Consider the following 13,795-nt stretch of genomic DNA (forward strand, 5'->3'; position numbering starts at 1 on the left):
TTGCGGCTCAGTGGTAGAGCACTTGCCTAGCATGTGTGAGGCACTGGGTTTGATCCTCAGCACCACATATAAACAAATAAATAAAATATATAATATAAATAAAGAAACATATATAATATAAATAAAGGTCTATTGACAACTACAAAATTTTAAAAAATATATTTTATAGCTAAATCTTTTCTATTGTTATAGCTATTTCAGATAAATTGTAATTACATTCTTCAAACACATGGCTTTCAAATACCATTGAATCTTTTAAAAAGCATATACAATTTGTATGTAATACATATACATATATAGAGAATTGATTATACATATAAATCATGTACATACACGATTGATTACAAGTAATATTACATAGGCATATATCTTTAATACTTATTACCTTTGAGAGTCTAAAATGTTTTGATCATGGGAAACAGGTGAACACCAAGGTCAAATGTAGATTATTGATTAGGGTTGGTACCTTAGTCTGTTTAGGCTGCCATAATAAAATATTATAAATTAGTAAGTTAAATAGCAGAAATTTCTTGAACATTGAGTCTGAAAGGTCCAGTATTAAGAAGCGGGCAGATTCAGTGTTTGCTGAGGGCCCACTTTGTGGATCAGATGTGGTACCTTCTCACTGGGTCCTCTGGGGCCATTTTTATAAGGACCCTAATCTTATTCTGGTGGCCCCACCCTCATTTTCCAAAGGTCCAGCTCCTAATACCACCACCTCGGAGGAGTTAGGAAAGTTTCCAGGGGAAACAAACATTCAGATGATGAGTCAGTAAACCCTGAGCCCTGCTATGTGCCTGGTGCCATGCCAAATGAGTATCGGCCAAACAAAGGTGGAGAAGAGAGAGATCTTGTCTTTAAGGACCTTTAAGGCAGTAGGAGAGATATCATATGCAGTGAAAATATTACATTCTGGTGTCTGCAATAGTAAAAGAGAAACGTGTAGCAAGATGCCCAAGTAGTACTAAGAGCAATTAATTCCCACACACTAAATCAGATAAATTTTATAAAGGTGTTTAAGCCTCGAAGTATTGTCTGATTATATTTTTTAATCATAGACTACAAGGAAGCTAAAAAAAAGTAAAAATAAAGAAGCATAACTAAATCCAATAGGGATGGAAAGCATTAAGCAGTTTTGAGATGGAGGATTAAACAGGATATAGAGTAGGGCAACAGAGAAGATCCAACTTGACAAGAGGAGAAAATGATCATCCTGCAAAGGGAACACTTTGACTTCTCCCACGCCATTATTTAACTATCACTAAAAAGAAAACAAGTAAAAAAATTGGTACACAGTGTTATCACAATGATCAAAATAAACAAAAACAACAGAAGGGCATGGTGGTGCACCTGTAATCCTAGCAACTCAGGAGGCTAAGGTAGGAGAATCAAGTTTAAGACCAACCTCAGCACTTAACCAAACTCTGTCTCAAAATAAAATGAAAAAGTGTTGGGGTGTATCTCAGTCCTGGGTTCAATCCCTACTATAACAACAACAACATCAACAAATGTATGTGTGTGTGTGTGTGTGAAAGAATATATGTGAAAATAATTTCTTAACTACAAAGCATTGCACACATATCTATCAATTTTCCTTTGAACCATTCCTGATTTACGGATACATCTAAAAAAGGACTTCGTTACTAAAAGTACAAAATTAAATGCTAGTGGGGTATTTAAGCCAATTTTTACCACTGGAGGACCCCAGCTTTTTGTTCATTGCCAAGTTTACAACTGAATTGACAGTGTCATGCAGATTCCTGGACCAAGGGTCAGAGGGTTAGAGAGAGCTGCCAGGTGAGGGCCATCTGCCAGTGGGTTCTAAGAGATCTGTTTCAAGTCTGTCTTTAGTGAGTCCACTAAAGATAATTTATCAAAAGTTTTCCATCTATATCTATTACAAGCAGATGATGATAATATATGTGACAAAACTCATGTGGTTTGGAATTCCATGATTTCAGTTGTTTTTGTTAATGAAAATTGAACATTTAATTAATGATGGGAACAGAAAAAAATAATGAAATAATGAATTTTGTTATAGTTACTGTATTTTTTTTAAACAAAGAGCTCTACCTTAATTAAGACCATGAGAGGCCAGTAAAAAAAAAAAATCATGCTTTTTAGAAATTTCCAGCAAGAAGCCAGGATTTCTCATCACCTTCATATGCAGATTTCTGAAAATGCCAAAAATAAGATTTTTGTTTAATCAAATCAATAATCTGTAAAAATAGAGGAATATCAAGTATGTAAATTTATTTATTCTTCTGTGATATAGAAACCAACCAGAAACAAGTTGGCATTATTAATACATACATCTATTTTTAAAGTACACACACTATTTAGTTCTTGTTTTCTGTTTTTGGTAATGGGAGCAGTTTGTGCATTTTGAAAAGCAAGCTTGTTTCCTATGAGGATTCACAATGTCCCTGGGAGAATTTTGTAAAAGTCTCCCCAAAATAGGATGTTCTCTGCTTCCCAACTGGCAAACGTAAGTGAGACAGAATTCTCCCCTTTCTCAACAAAACCTTCTCTTAACTCCCTCGTAGCCAGCTGTCAGTCCTCTGTGGCAGAAGCCCTTGCCAGTGTTGTGCCTATTGCCTGTGGTTCCTGGTAATCCTGTTCCCAGTGGCCTTCACCCCCACAATTCCATCCACTCTTCTCCGAAAGATTGCCAATGATTTCCATGTTGCTGAATCCACTCTTCAGTCCTCAGTTTTCAGAGGCCAAGTGTCTCTGTAAAACTTGACAATATTTCTATCTGCAGTTCCACCAACACCTCAAATGTAAGAGATTTAAAACTCAAATCCTGCGACTCTCAACCCTTTAACTGCCTTTACTTCTGTTTACATGTCTTTCCCATTACCAATTCTTTCCCATTCCCTGATTGTTTTTCCCTTACAGAAATTCCTAAATCTGTCTCTCTGTATTCCCACTACCCCTTCTGGAAACCTGGCCCTCCGTTCCTTTCACTATCTAGGTTTAATCCTTGCTCTGCTTCTTTTCCCTGCCCACTCCTTGTACTGTTCCTGTTTGCTGATCCCCAGATGAGGGCCATCAGCCTGTCCACACTAGCTCCGATGCCTCCTGCTTCCTCCGCCCTTGAAATCCAAGGCTCAGTGTGAGGTGACCCTGAGGCCATTTCATAATCAGCTCAGAGGGCTTTCCTACCGAGAATTTTTAAAATGTGTTTGCGTCCAGATTTTCCTGTTTGAAGAGTGATTTTTTTCTCATTTTTCCAAGAATATTATTTTTTCCAAGTTTTATTTTGTTCTTTGCATGGATTGTTTTAAGTTTCATTTTGTTTGTTTGTTTGTTTGGGTATATAGGTGTGTGTGTGTGAGAGAGACAGAGAGAGAGAGAGAATTTCTTCAAATGTCTTGTAACCATTTATTTCCCATTAATTTTTAGGTTCCTTTGATTTGCTACCGCAATTATGTTCTCAAAAGCTTTAAAGCGTCCAGATTTTTGTTGCTCTTAGCCCAGCATTGTGGCCAATACCTGTAATCCCAGCTACTCAGGAGGCTGTGGTAGGAGGATCAAGAGTTCAAGGCCAGCCTTGGGCATTTAATGAGATGCTATCTCAAAATAAAATGTAAAGGTCTGCGGATATAAAGGGCCCCCAGGGTTCAAGCCCCAGCACCACAAAGCCCAAACAAACAAACAAAAACCCCAAGTTCTGTAGCTCTAAGCCATTCTCAGTTCTTTTGGATCTATGCTTTTTTAAAACGACCCCTGTCTTGCTTTAGAGGGGCTACTGATGGACTGGAAATGAGTCCCTCTGGTTCAGTCTGTCGTGCTTACACAGAAGTCCCATTACTTTGAACAATCTGGTTTAATTCTCACTGAAAACGCTCTGCTCTACCTTTCTGACCATGCCCATTCCCTTCCATCTTATCTGTCTTTGCATCAAGCCCAAAATATCATGCAAAAGCTTTCACAAATCCTTTCCACCACTGACACACACTGAAGGTTTCTCCTCCCTGTTCCCCCATAACAGTTCACACTGTGCTGCTCTGAAGGGTGACTTTGTCCCTCTGTCACATTCCCTTGGAGATCCATGAGGCAGAAGGAGTTCCATTCACCTCCACCTGAGACAAGGTCTCATGTATGGTGATAGTCAAAAGATATTTGATCAACAAATAATGAATTGAATACACGTTTCTTGGAAATATTTTGCTGCCAGTATGTTCCTGTTATTCATTCCAAAGACATTTCTCTTTATTTTTCAAATCATTACCCACTTTATCTTACAACGATAGCAGCAGCTGAGTATGTGCTTCTCTTTTTCCAGATTGTACACTTTGATACTGATGATTAATTTTGACATAATTTTAAAAAGAGATACAAAAAGAGTACAAAAGAAATCCAGTCTCTTTGGGATTTTCCTAATAAGCCATTAGCTCTACAGGGGGTACTGCAGATTAAAACAGTATACAACACCACTGATACTGCATTTTACTTATAAAAAAGCACTGTGACTATAAACTTCTTGACAGTAGACATTGTTCTATAGAATTAGACATGTCCTTTATATAAACCTATAACTAAAGAAATTCCTATATTTATAAAATTAAGTCTAACAAATTTAACCAATATTATAAATAAAATTATGAACATAGTCAAATGTTTGCCAACAGGCAGTCAGCTTTACAAGGAAATTCCCTGGACTTCAGGTGGTTTATGAGTCCATAAACAGTTGCCACACTTATGACTGTTTTTCAGGTTTCTTTTTAAGCCCATTAAAACCATCAGGTCTGTTAAGCCAAAAGTAGTAAGAATGATCACAGCCTTTCTTAGACACTCCTGAAAAGTGCCCCGCAGATGATCATGAAGTACAAAAGATGAGGAAACATAACTAATGAAATGGAAAAAGAAAAATATATTGTATATGGCTCAAAAAACTGCATCAAATTTGTACATCTCAGCCTAAAGTCAATTTGGGAGAAAACCAGAGGAGTTCAGGAGCTTACCAGTTAAGGATTGTGAACAATGTAGCTAGTATATTTTAAATGTCCCATGACGGCTGCCATAGGCTCAGTTGGCGTGGCAAATAGAGGGATGAGCTTGAAATCTGGGCAGTGGTGCCAAGGAATCCCAAGCCTGACTATGAACACACTTCAGTAGATGCCAAGTGAAATCAAACTATCTCAGAAAAGGACACTTGGTGCAGTATGGAATAGTGAAGAGCAAAAATATTTTTGAAGTTCGAAAGAATTGCATCCATGGAATGCAAGGCTCAAACCCTTAGCAGCAGTGCTTCAGAATTACTTCATAGGAAATACGGAGACAACCTAAGTGGAAGGGCATTGATTGATTTGCCTCAAAACTGTATAGGTATTTCATGTATTTGTGATAGTCTTGGAGTAGTTAATAGAAATTATAAGGGGACCATAAAACTGCTATGAGCTTATCACATTGATCTGAGGGTCCTTAAGTAAATAAAAGAATAACACCTGAGAAATCCAAAAGACCTAATGCCACTCTAATATAACCAACAGGAATCAATCACAATGATATCATTATCTACAATTTTCTTGACATATAAAATATATAACACTTGTATAGTGTTATTTTGGGATCAAAAACAAAGTCTTCTGATAGGTTGTTTTTAAACCCATTTTCAAGTAGGATAATGTTGGGCCCATGTATACCTACTTTACTGAATGATTCCCATAAAATTCAGATATTCAGAATTAAAGTGAAGAATGCTTTTAACAATTTATCAGCTACATACATGTTGTGCCAATATTTATGTATTAGATGCTTTCTTCCTACCAGCTGCCTTATCAGTATCCTCTGAATTGTCATGGCACTTCCTTCAGAGTAGAAAGTACTATCCTCACAGAGAAGGCACAGAGACAACAGAAGACCAGCAAGTCCCTGCTACAACACACATGGGTCTTGGGCAAGCAATTTAACCTAGCAGTGAAATCTAGCATGGAAATCAGGAATAATATCATTTGCCTCTAGTCTAAGAGTATTAGTAAGGACAAGTTAGGTCTCGGAGTAGTAAGAAACTACCTCAAATTTCCCAGAAGCAGAACAAATGAAAGGATAAAGGCTTATTGTTTCACAGAGGAAAAGTCAGTTGTGTCCAGAGCTTCTTCTTTGGAGGACCTTGATCTACTGAGAGGGCTTAAACTGAAGATGTGAAGACCACAGTATAGTCTACTCTGGCCTCCAGGGAGGCTCTCCCATATACTGCTCTGATGTTTGTGATGTAACCTCAGGCCTCCTCCAGGAAACTGCCTCCAAAAATACCATGGCAGTGAAACAGAGCCTGCTGGTTAGTATTGGACTAAGACATAAAAAATGGACAAGTGCAAGGAAGTATCACAAAGTTAGTTTTAAAAAAGTATGGAGAAAGGGTCAATAACAGTCATGAAATGTGGTCAAGAGAAGCTTCCTGTAGAAATCAAAGTCTGAGCTCACCTCTGAGTTAAAAATCCCCAAATAAAGTTCAACTTAAAGTGAGCAATGTCAATAAAATATGTGAGTTATAGTTAGAAACTATGCTTAAGAAAGCAAGAAAGGTTCAAAGATATTTTAAAGAAACAGAAAATACTACTAGTATTTCAAAATTCAGTGAAACAAATCCACATAAACTTTCATAATATTAATTCTCTCAACTCAGTCTTTCTAGGTTAAAAATAGAATCACTGACATAGGAAATAAAACTGAAGAAAAGATGTTGTGATATTTAAAAAATTAAAAGTACAGAAAAGAAGAATGAGGTGCTAATAGATACTAAGTCACAGAAAAATGTAAGGGATATAAGACCTCAAATTAAAAAGGCTACAATTTTTCAAATCACCCAGATGCAAGATACCATCTTTCCAATGTATTCCCAAAACAAGAAGTAATAAGAAACTTGGGGTTTGGATACAAGGTGTCCCCCAAGAGCTCATGGGTGAGACAATGCAGGAATGTTCAGAGATGAAATGATTAGAAGAATTAGAACATAATCAGCTGCCTAACCCACTTGATGGATTAATAATTTGAAAGTACTACTAGACAGCATTGTGACAACGGGCAGGTAGGTGTGGCTGGAGGAAGTAGGTCACTGGGGCATGACCTTGGGGATGATACCTTTTCCCTGATCCCCCCACCCCCCTCTTTCCCACTTTCTTTGCTACACCCTTCTGCCATGTTGTTCTGCCTCCCCTTGGGTCCAGAGCTATGGAGTCCACTGACAATGAACTGAACCTCTGAAACTATGAACCAAAATAATCTTTTCCTCCTCTAAGTTGTTCTTGTCAGGTCTTTTGGTCACAGTGATGCAAAGCTGACTAAAACAGAAATCAAAGTCTGGAGATCAAAGCACAACTAGTTACTGAAAATGACTCAGAGAAAATTATAAAAATACTCAGAGAAAAAAGGTTGACCATCAGAAAATGAACAATAATTAGTCTAACAGCAAAGTTCTTAACAAGAGAAACTAAAAGGCTGTTGAATAGTATCCTTTGAAGTACTGAGAGATCGTACCTTGTGTCCTATAAATATATATATATATATATATATGTATACACAGAAAACTTATTTTTCAGAAATACCACTAAAATGAAAACATTTATGAGGACACATTGTTATGGTGTGGATGTGATGTGTCCCTCAAAAGCTCATGTGTGAGACAACTCAAAAATATGCAGAAGTGAAACGATGAGTAATGAGAGCCTTAACCCAATCAGTGAATGAATTCCCTTTTGGGGATTAACTGAGTAGTAACTGAGGAGGGCAGGGCATGGCAGGAGGTGGGTCACTGGGGGCATGCCTTTGGGATATATACTTTGCATCTGGTGAGTGGAGTCAGTCTCTGTTTCTTGAGCTGCTCCCCTCCACCACATTCTTCTGCCATGATGTCCTGTATCACGTCAAGCCCCAAGGAATGGAGCCGGCTCTGTGTGGACTGAGACCTCTGAAAGAATGAGCCCCAAAATAAACTTTTTCTCCTCTAAAATTGTTCTTGTCAGGTCTTAGTCACAGCATGGACAAAGCTGACTAAAACACATATACAGTGACTTGATCATCAAGAGACCCCTGTAGAAGTGTAAAGAACACTGACAAGAAGGAAGAGAGTTTCTAAAGGATGAGATGCAATAAAGAATGCTGAGTAAAGACCAGGCTGAGCAAATATGATAACCAAACACCTACTTAAAACAGCAAATATATGTCTAATCTGTGATTTTAAAAAGGGAGAGAACTAAAACACTGGAAGAGAACAGAGGTAAGTCAGTAGAATATGGATCACAGTATTCTCACACTACCTATACACTAAGGGAAAGAAGGGAAAATAGTTTAAATTTATATGTTACTAAGGAAAATAAGTAAGGTAGAAGTTAAAGGACCATAACTAAAAGAATAGAAATAATATTTTCCCAAGGGATATATTAAGTAAAAAAAAAAAATCAGTTAAAATAACAATAAATAAGAAAATGGTCATAGAACAAGAAAAATAAAATTCTTAAGTAATAAGATAGAAATGAATCTCAATGTATCAATGATCACAATAAATGTAAATAGGTTAAATTCTCCTCAAATTGTCAGAAGGAGTAAATTTTAAAATCTCAGCTTATTTGATCTGAGGGAGAAATAAAACAAAAACTAAGGATCTGAAAATATTAAGTAAAAGATGAAAAAAAAATACTGGAAAACATTAAATAGAAGAAAGTTGGAATAACTACATCAAATAATTAGACTTCGAGGAAAAAGAAAAACACATTTTTACAGTTTTAAAAAATGTCTAATGCATAACAATCACAGGTTTTGATCACCAGAAAGATATGATGATTCTAAACTTTATGTACTGAATGAAATCTTAGTTGAATATATATAATCCAAAATACAAAACAACTGAAAGACCTAAGCAAATCTATCATCATATGAGGAAACATTAGCTCAGCTCTCTCCTTCACTGGTAAGTCAAGCAGATAAGCAGAAATCCCTCAAGTGAACACATTCATAATATCTATATACATATAAAATATAGAGCCACTTAAATAATTCAATAACATTTTCACTTAGTACACCTGAAATCCTTATGAAAATCTCTCATATATTAGACCATAAAATATGTCTCTATAATATCACAGAAACCCTGTGATTTTCTAATGTTGCAATTAAGTTAAAGCTAAAGAGAACTTCACTTAACTACACTTAACAATCATTGCATAGTAAAACAATACTTAGATGAAAAAATAAATCATAATGGGAATTCAGAAATTCTGCAAATTGAACACCAAAGAAAATACTATAGGAAAAGTGTCTGAGAGTCAGTCCTTTGAGAGATTTTGTGTGTGTGTGTGTGTGTGTGTGTTACTGGGATTGAATGTAGGTCTTCCTAGATTCTAGAGAAACATCCTATTAGAATAGAGTCTTGCTAAGTTTTCCAGATTGACCTAAAACATGATCCTCCTGACTTTGCCTACAAAGTCTCTGGAGACGTCACCATGCCAGGCTTTTAGAGGGGATTTTATAACTCCGAACAAATATTTAGAAAAGAAAAACTAAATAACAATGAGCTAAATGCTCAACTTATGTTTGAAAAAGAACAGAATAAAATCAAAGAAGTGAGAAATAAGGAGATAATACAGATGTGTCTGAAATAGAATATAAAGATGAATAAAACCAATAAATTCAAAAAGTAAAGTTTCATAAATTTAAATACATTATTAACAAAAACTGGTTAATGAAGTTCACTTGATATTTTTAGATTAATTTTAAAAAGCAAAAAGAAGATTAAAAATAAACAATAAAAATGAAAGGAGGACCATAATCATAGATAGATCAAAATTAAAAATATCAATACATAATAAGTATTTTTATACCAATAAATTAAAAATCTCAGATGAATAGAAAATTGATAGAAAAATATAGCTTAGAAAACTGATTTAAGAAGAAATACCATAATTCATAAAGTAATTTTGGAAAACTGTGTGGAATTTCCTTTAAAAAACTAAAAGTTTGATTTAATTCCAATTCTGACATATGCACAAGTGAATCACACTCAGTACATCAGAGACGTCTCACTCCTGTGTTCTTTGAAGCATTGCTCACAAGACTGAGAATGTGGAGACCAAGCAAGTGCACACCCGCAGATGTATGGATAAAGAAAGTGTGGAAAGATGCACCATGGAACACTATGGAGCCTGGCCAAAGGAGAGCGAACCCAGAGGACATTCTGATAAATAAAAAATAAAAATAAATAAAAAATAAAAGCCAGGAGCAGAAGAACAAATTCCATGTGATTTTACATGGAACCCAAAGAAGCTGAACTCATGGAAGTAGAGAGTGGACTGGTGAATGTGGATTGGGAAGGAGGGAGCTCTTGGTCAACAGGGTGCAGAGTTTCTGTAGAAAGGAGGAACAGGTTCTGATGCTCTCTTGCTCAGCACAGTGAGTGGAATTAACAATAACATATATTTTAAAACAGCTGAAACCTACCTCAAAACATGATCAATATCTGAAGTGGTTAATTAGCCTGATTTAAATTATTCCACAACATATACATGTATTGAAACATTCCATTAAACTCCAGAAATACATACAATTATTACTTGGTGATTAAAAATTTAAAAAAGCTTAAAAAGAATACCCAGATCAAACACTCTTCCAGAATTGAAGAATTGATTCTATTAAACTTTAAATAGTTACAAATACTTAATAAGGAAATGTCCCCAAAATGTTCCAGGCATGTTCTACAAAATTTTGTGAGAAAAGGTTACTTGAATCTTACACAAGTTCTTCCAGAAAGGAAAATCCTGGGATGCTCTTCAATTAAAATATCAGTCAAAAAAGCAGTGGGGGGACATCAGGAAGGAAAATAATAAGCCAATCTCTCTCATGAACAAAGATTTAAAAAGGGATCATGCATGTTAATTAAAAATAAAATATTAAAACATGAAGAATAATAATGCTGTACATTTATATCTCAGAAGCTGGGCTGACCTAGGAGAGAAAGGCTAGCAGTCACATGTCAGCTTAGGTGGTCAAAGCAACAAGTTGAGAACAGAAGAGTTAAGGCTTTAAACACTGACTTTAATGACATAAACCAGAAGCGAAAACCAAAGAAACATCTGATTTTGCTTGTTCCATTTTCCTGCATGGAATGGGCACAGGTCAAGGGTCAGATGGATCAGCCAGTTGGGGTTAGTTTCATGGTTGAGGGAGGCCTAAATGAAGGGCTCACAAGTCTCATGGACACTGGGGTGTGGTGGGAGGGGAGAGGAAGAGGGAAAAACTAGGAGTGAAGTACTAGGTACTGAGTCAGGGCCAAGAAAAATACCTTCCAGGATTTCCCCTCCTCCCTAGATAAGAAGCCCTTAGGGAAGAGCCTGAAATTCCTCCTGGAAAGGCCGACTGATAAAAAATAAGTAGACAAAATCGAATGGCCTCTTAGCCCTGTTGGGCCAAAGGGGTCTAATATTTAGCTAGGTAAATCAGTTGGTAAGTAGGAAGGAAAGGAGATAGAGAATAGATTAGTGGGTTATAGAGGATGGATTGATAGTCGAAGAAAGATCAATGGGTAGATAATCTGTATTATTGGTAGGTAGAAAACTGTGTGTATATATAAATATAAATGTAAAAGTTTAGGCTCCTAAGTCTTCAGCCTTTCATTTATATCTTTCTTATTTGTATTTTAAGTATTAATTTATATTTAAACATAAAACTCTCAGATATGAAGGAGATAATATAAGCATAGTCCATTCAAATATAGTACAATTAGTTTTAAGGGTAGCTGATATTTAATACATAAGAATTTGCTATGAACCAGTAAAAATGACTGCTTAATTTAGTGTTCTATCTCTGAACCTGCAAAGGGTAATTTAAAGATAACCCTAACTTTTTGCTAGAGTAGACTACAAAGCAAATATTTCAACATTTCTACTTACAGACTGTCAAATCTCAAATTTGAGTCTAATGAATTAACCTATTATAAAGAATTTATGCTTGAGCATTGACCCAGTTATAAGAAAATATTAAAAGAATATTAGAAAATTCAGATTATTTCATCTATAACATAATTATTAGAACACTAATTATTATGATGAAATTAATAAAGACAGTGATATGAAGCACCCCTTTTAAAAATAAAACCCAAGGTTTCCAAATAGACACTTGGAGAGTTTACTAGCATTTCAAGAGGATAGTAGAATTTAGAAAATACCCTGCAGGACTTGTTCACATATCCATCGTCAGCTGAGAATTAGAAGGAGGAGGACTCAGGAGTGAGACAGCAACAAGCAACTGTTATTTAGAAATGAAGATAAAACAACACCATACGTCTAATAAGACATCAGAAGGAAATTCATTATTTAAGTCCTTACAGCAATGCTCTGGTGCACATTTAAAAGAAATAGCTAAATCCTGACAATACCATCTACCTAGGTATAACAGGGAGTGAAGTTAATTCACAATTATTAGCTTATCAACAGTTGGAATACTACAATACTCATTTTCAGAGAACAGAGCACATGAGTATCATTAAACTCTACTATAATTCTAAGTAATATTCAAAAAGGGTTGTGACTTTATGGTATGAAATAGTCCTTGACATTAATAATTCTTAAGCACTTTCTTTTATCATTTTGCTGATGTATGTTCTATTTTAAAATCAGAAGGATAATGGATGTGCTTCCTACACTGTAAATTAGGTTTTATATCAGAGCCTTGTCAGCGCTGTGACAGGTGACCTGAAAGTGGTCTTGCCGCCACAGCCGCCTTCCCACTGCTTCTCAAGGAGAGAGGGTCAGTCTTAAGGAAAGTGCAAGAGAGTGCTGAGTCCCTCAGGAAACATCTTAGGACCATAACAACATTTACTGCAAGCCATAATCATTTTATGTTCTCTCTAACAGCTTAAAAGCAGAGCCATACTTTGCTGTCACATGTATTTTTATTAATCAAGGGCATTTAAAGTTTGAATGGATATTGTAAATTTAAAAGTCTGGGTACTTCTGATTTGTGTGAAGCAAGTCCTAAAATTCAGAAAAATAGAGTTCCTGTCAGGATCATTAATTGGTTTCATGAAAACAGAAGCTACATGTACCTTAGTGAATGTTTTTAGTTAAATGTATTCTTAAATGTGATTAAAAAGAAAACCTGGCCCATCTAGTGTAATTACAGAGATAAAATAGAGCACATACATGGTAAACTAGTAAAAATACTTAACATCAGAACATAAATCAAAGTTACATTTTGCTGTAAAACAATATTACAATTGAATCCATAGAGTTTCTATCGGAATGAAAAAGATCGTGTTTGAAAAATGCAAAACTAATCTGCCTCCTGAATTGACTACTCACTGCTCTATGTGTAGAATTGATTTTAAAATCTGATATCTTTAGCATGTCACAAGATATAAATAACCCCTGTTCTCATAATATAAAGTAGTATTCAAGATGAAAAAAATCATGAAGTCAACCTCCACAGGTAATTGCATACTAAGTGTTATGACCAAGAAATACATAGCTTTTAAGTCTTTTTAAAGAAGTTCTTATATTTATGACCTTTTGAGCTAGAAGTTATATGTAAACACTGTAAAGAAAAGGAACCCCAGGTCTCTCTTGACTCCTACTCCTTAACTCCCCACCCCAGAAAATAAAAGCTGTTCACAAGGTTCTCAGCAAGGTCAAAGCCCTAAGTGACCCATCACAAATGAGCTTTTTGGCCTCAGTTCTCAATGTTTCCACAGAAGGGACACCATGCTCTATATAACCTGGCAGTCCTCACTGTTTTCTTGGCTTAGAGTAAGAGGATTCCATTCTCAATTAGCGAAGTCCTTGAAATAGCACATCAGCTC

General features: G+C 35.7%; 1 protein-coding gene across 1 annotated transcript in view; it reads right to left on the reverse strand.

Annotated features, from left to right (window-relative positions):
• The window catches only part of PACRG (parkin coregulated), a 491,257-nt gene that overhangs the window by 441,462 nt on the left and 36,000 nt on the right, over window positions 1-13,795 (reverse strand). The window lies entirely within an intron of this gene.

This window comes from Sciurus vulgaris (genome assembly GCF_902686455.1).
Source record: "Sciurus vulgaris genome assembly, chromosome: 7".
Lineage (NCBI taxonomy): Eukaryota > Metazoa > Chordata > Mammalia > Rodentia > Sciuridae > Sciurus > Sciurus vulgaris.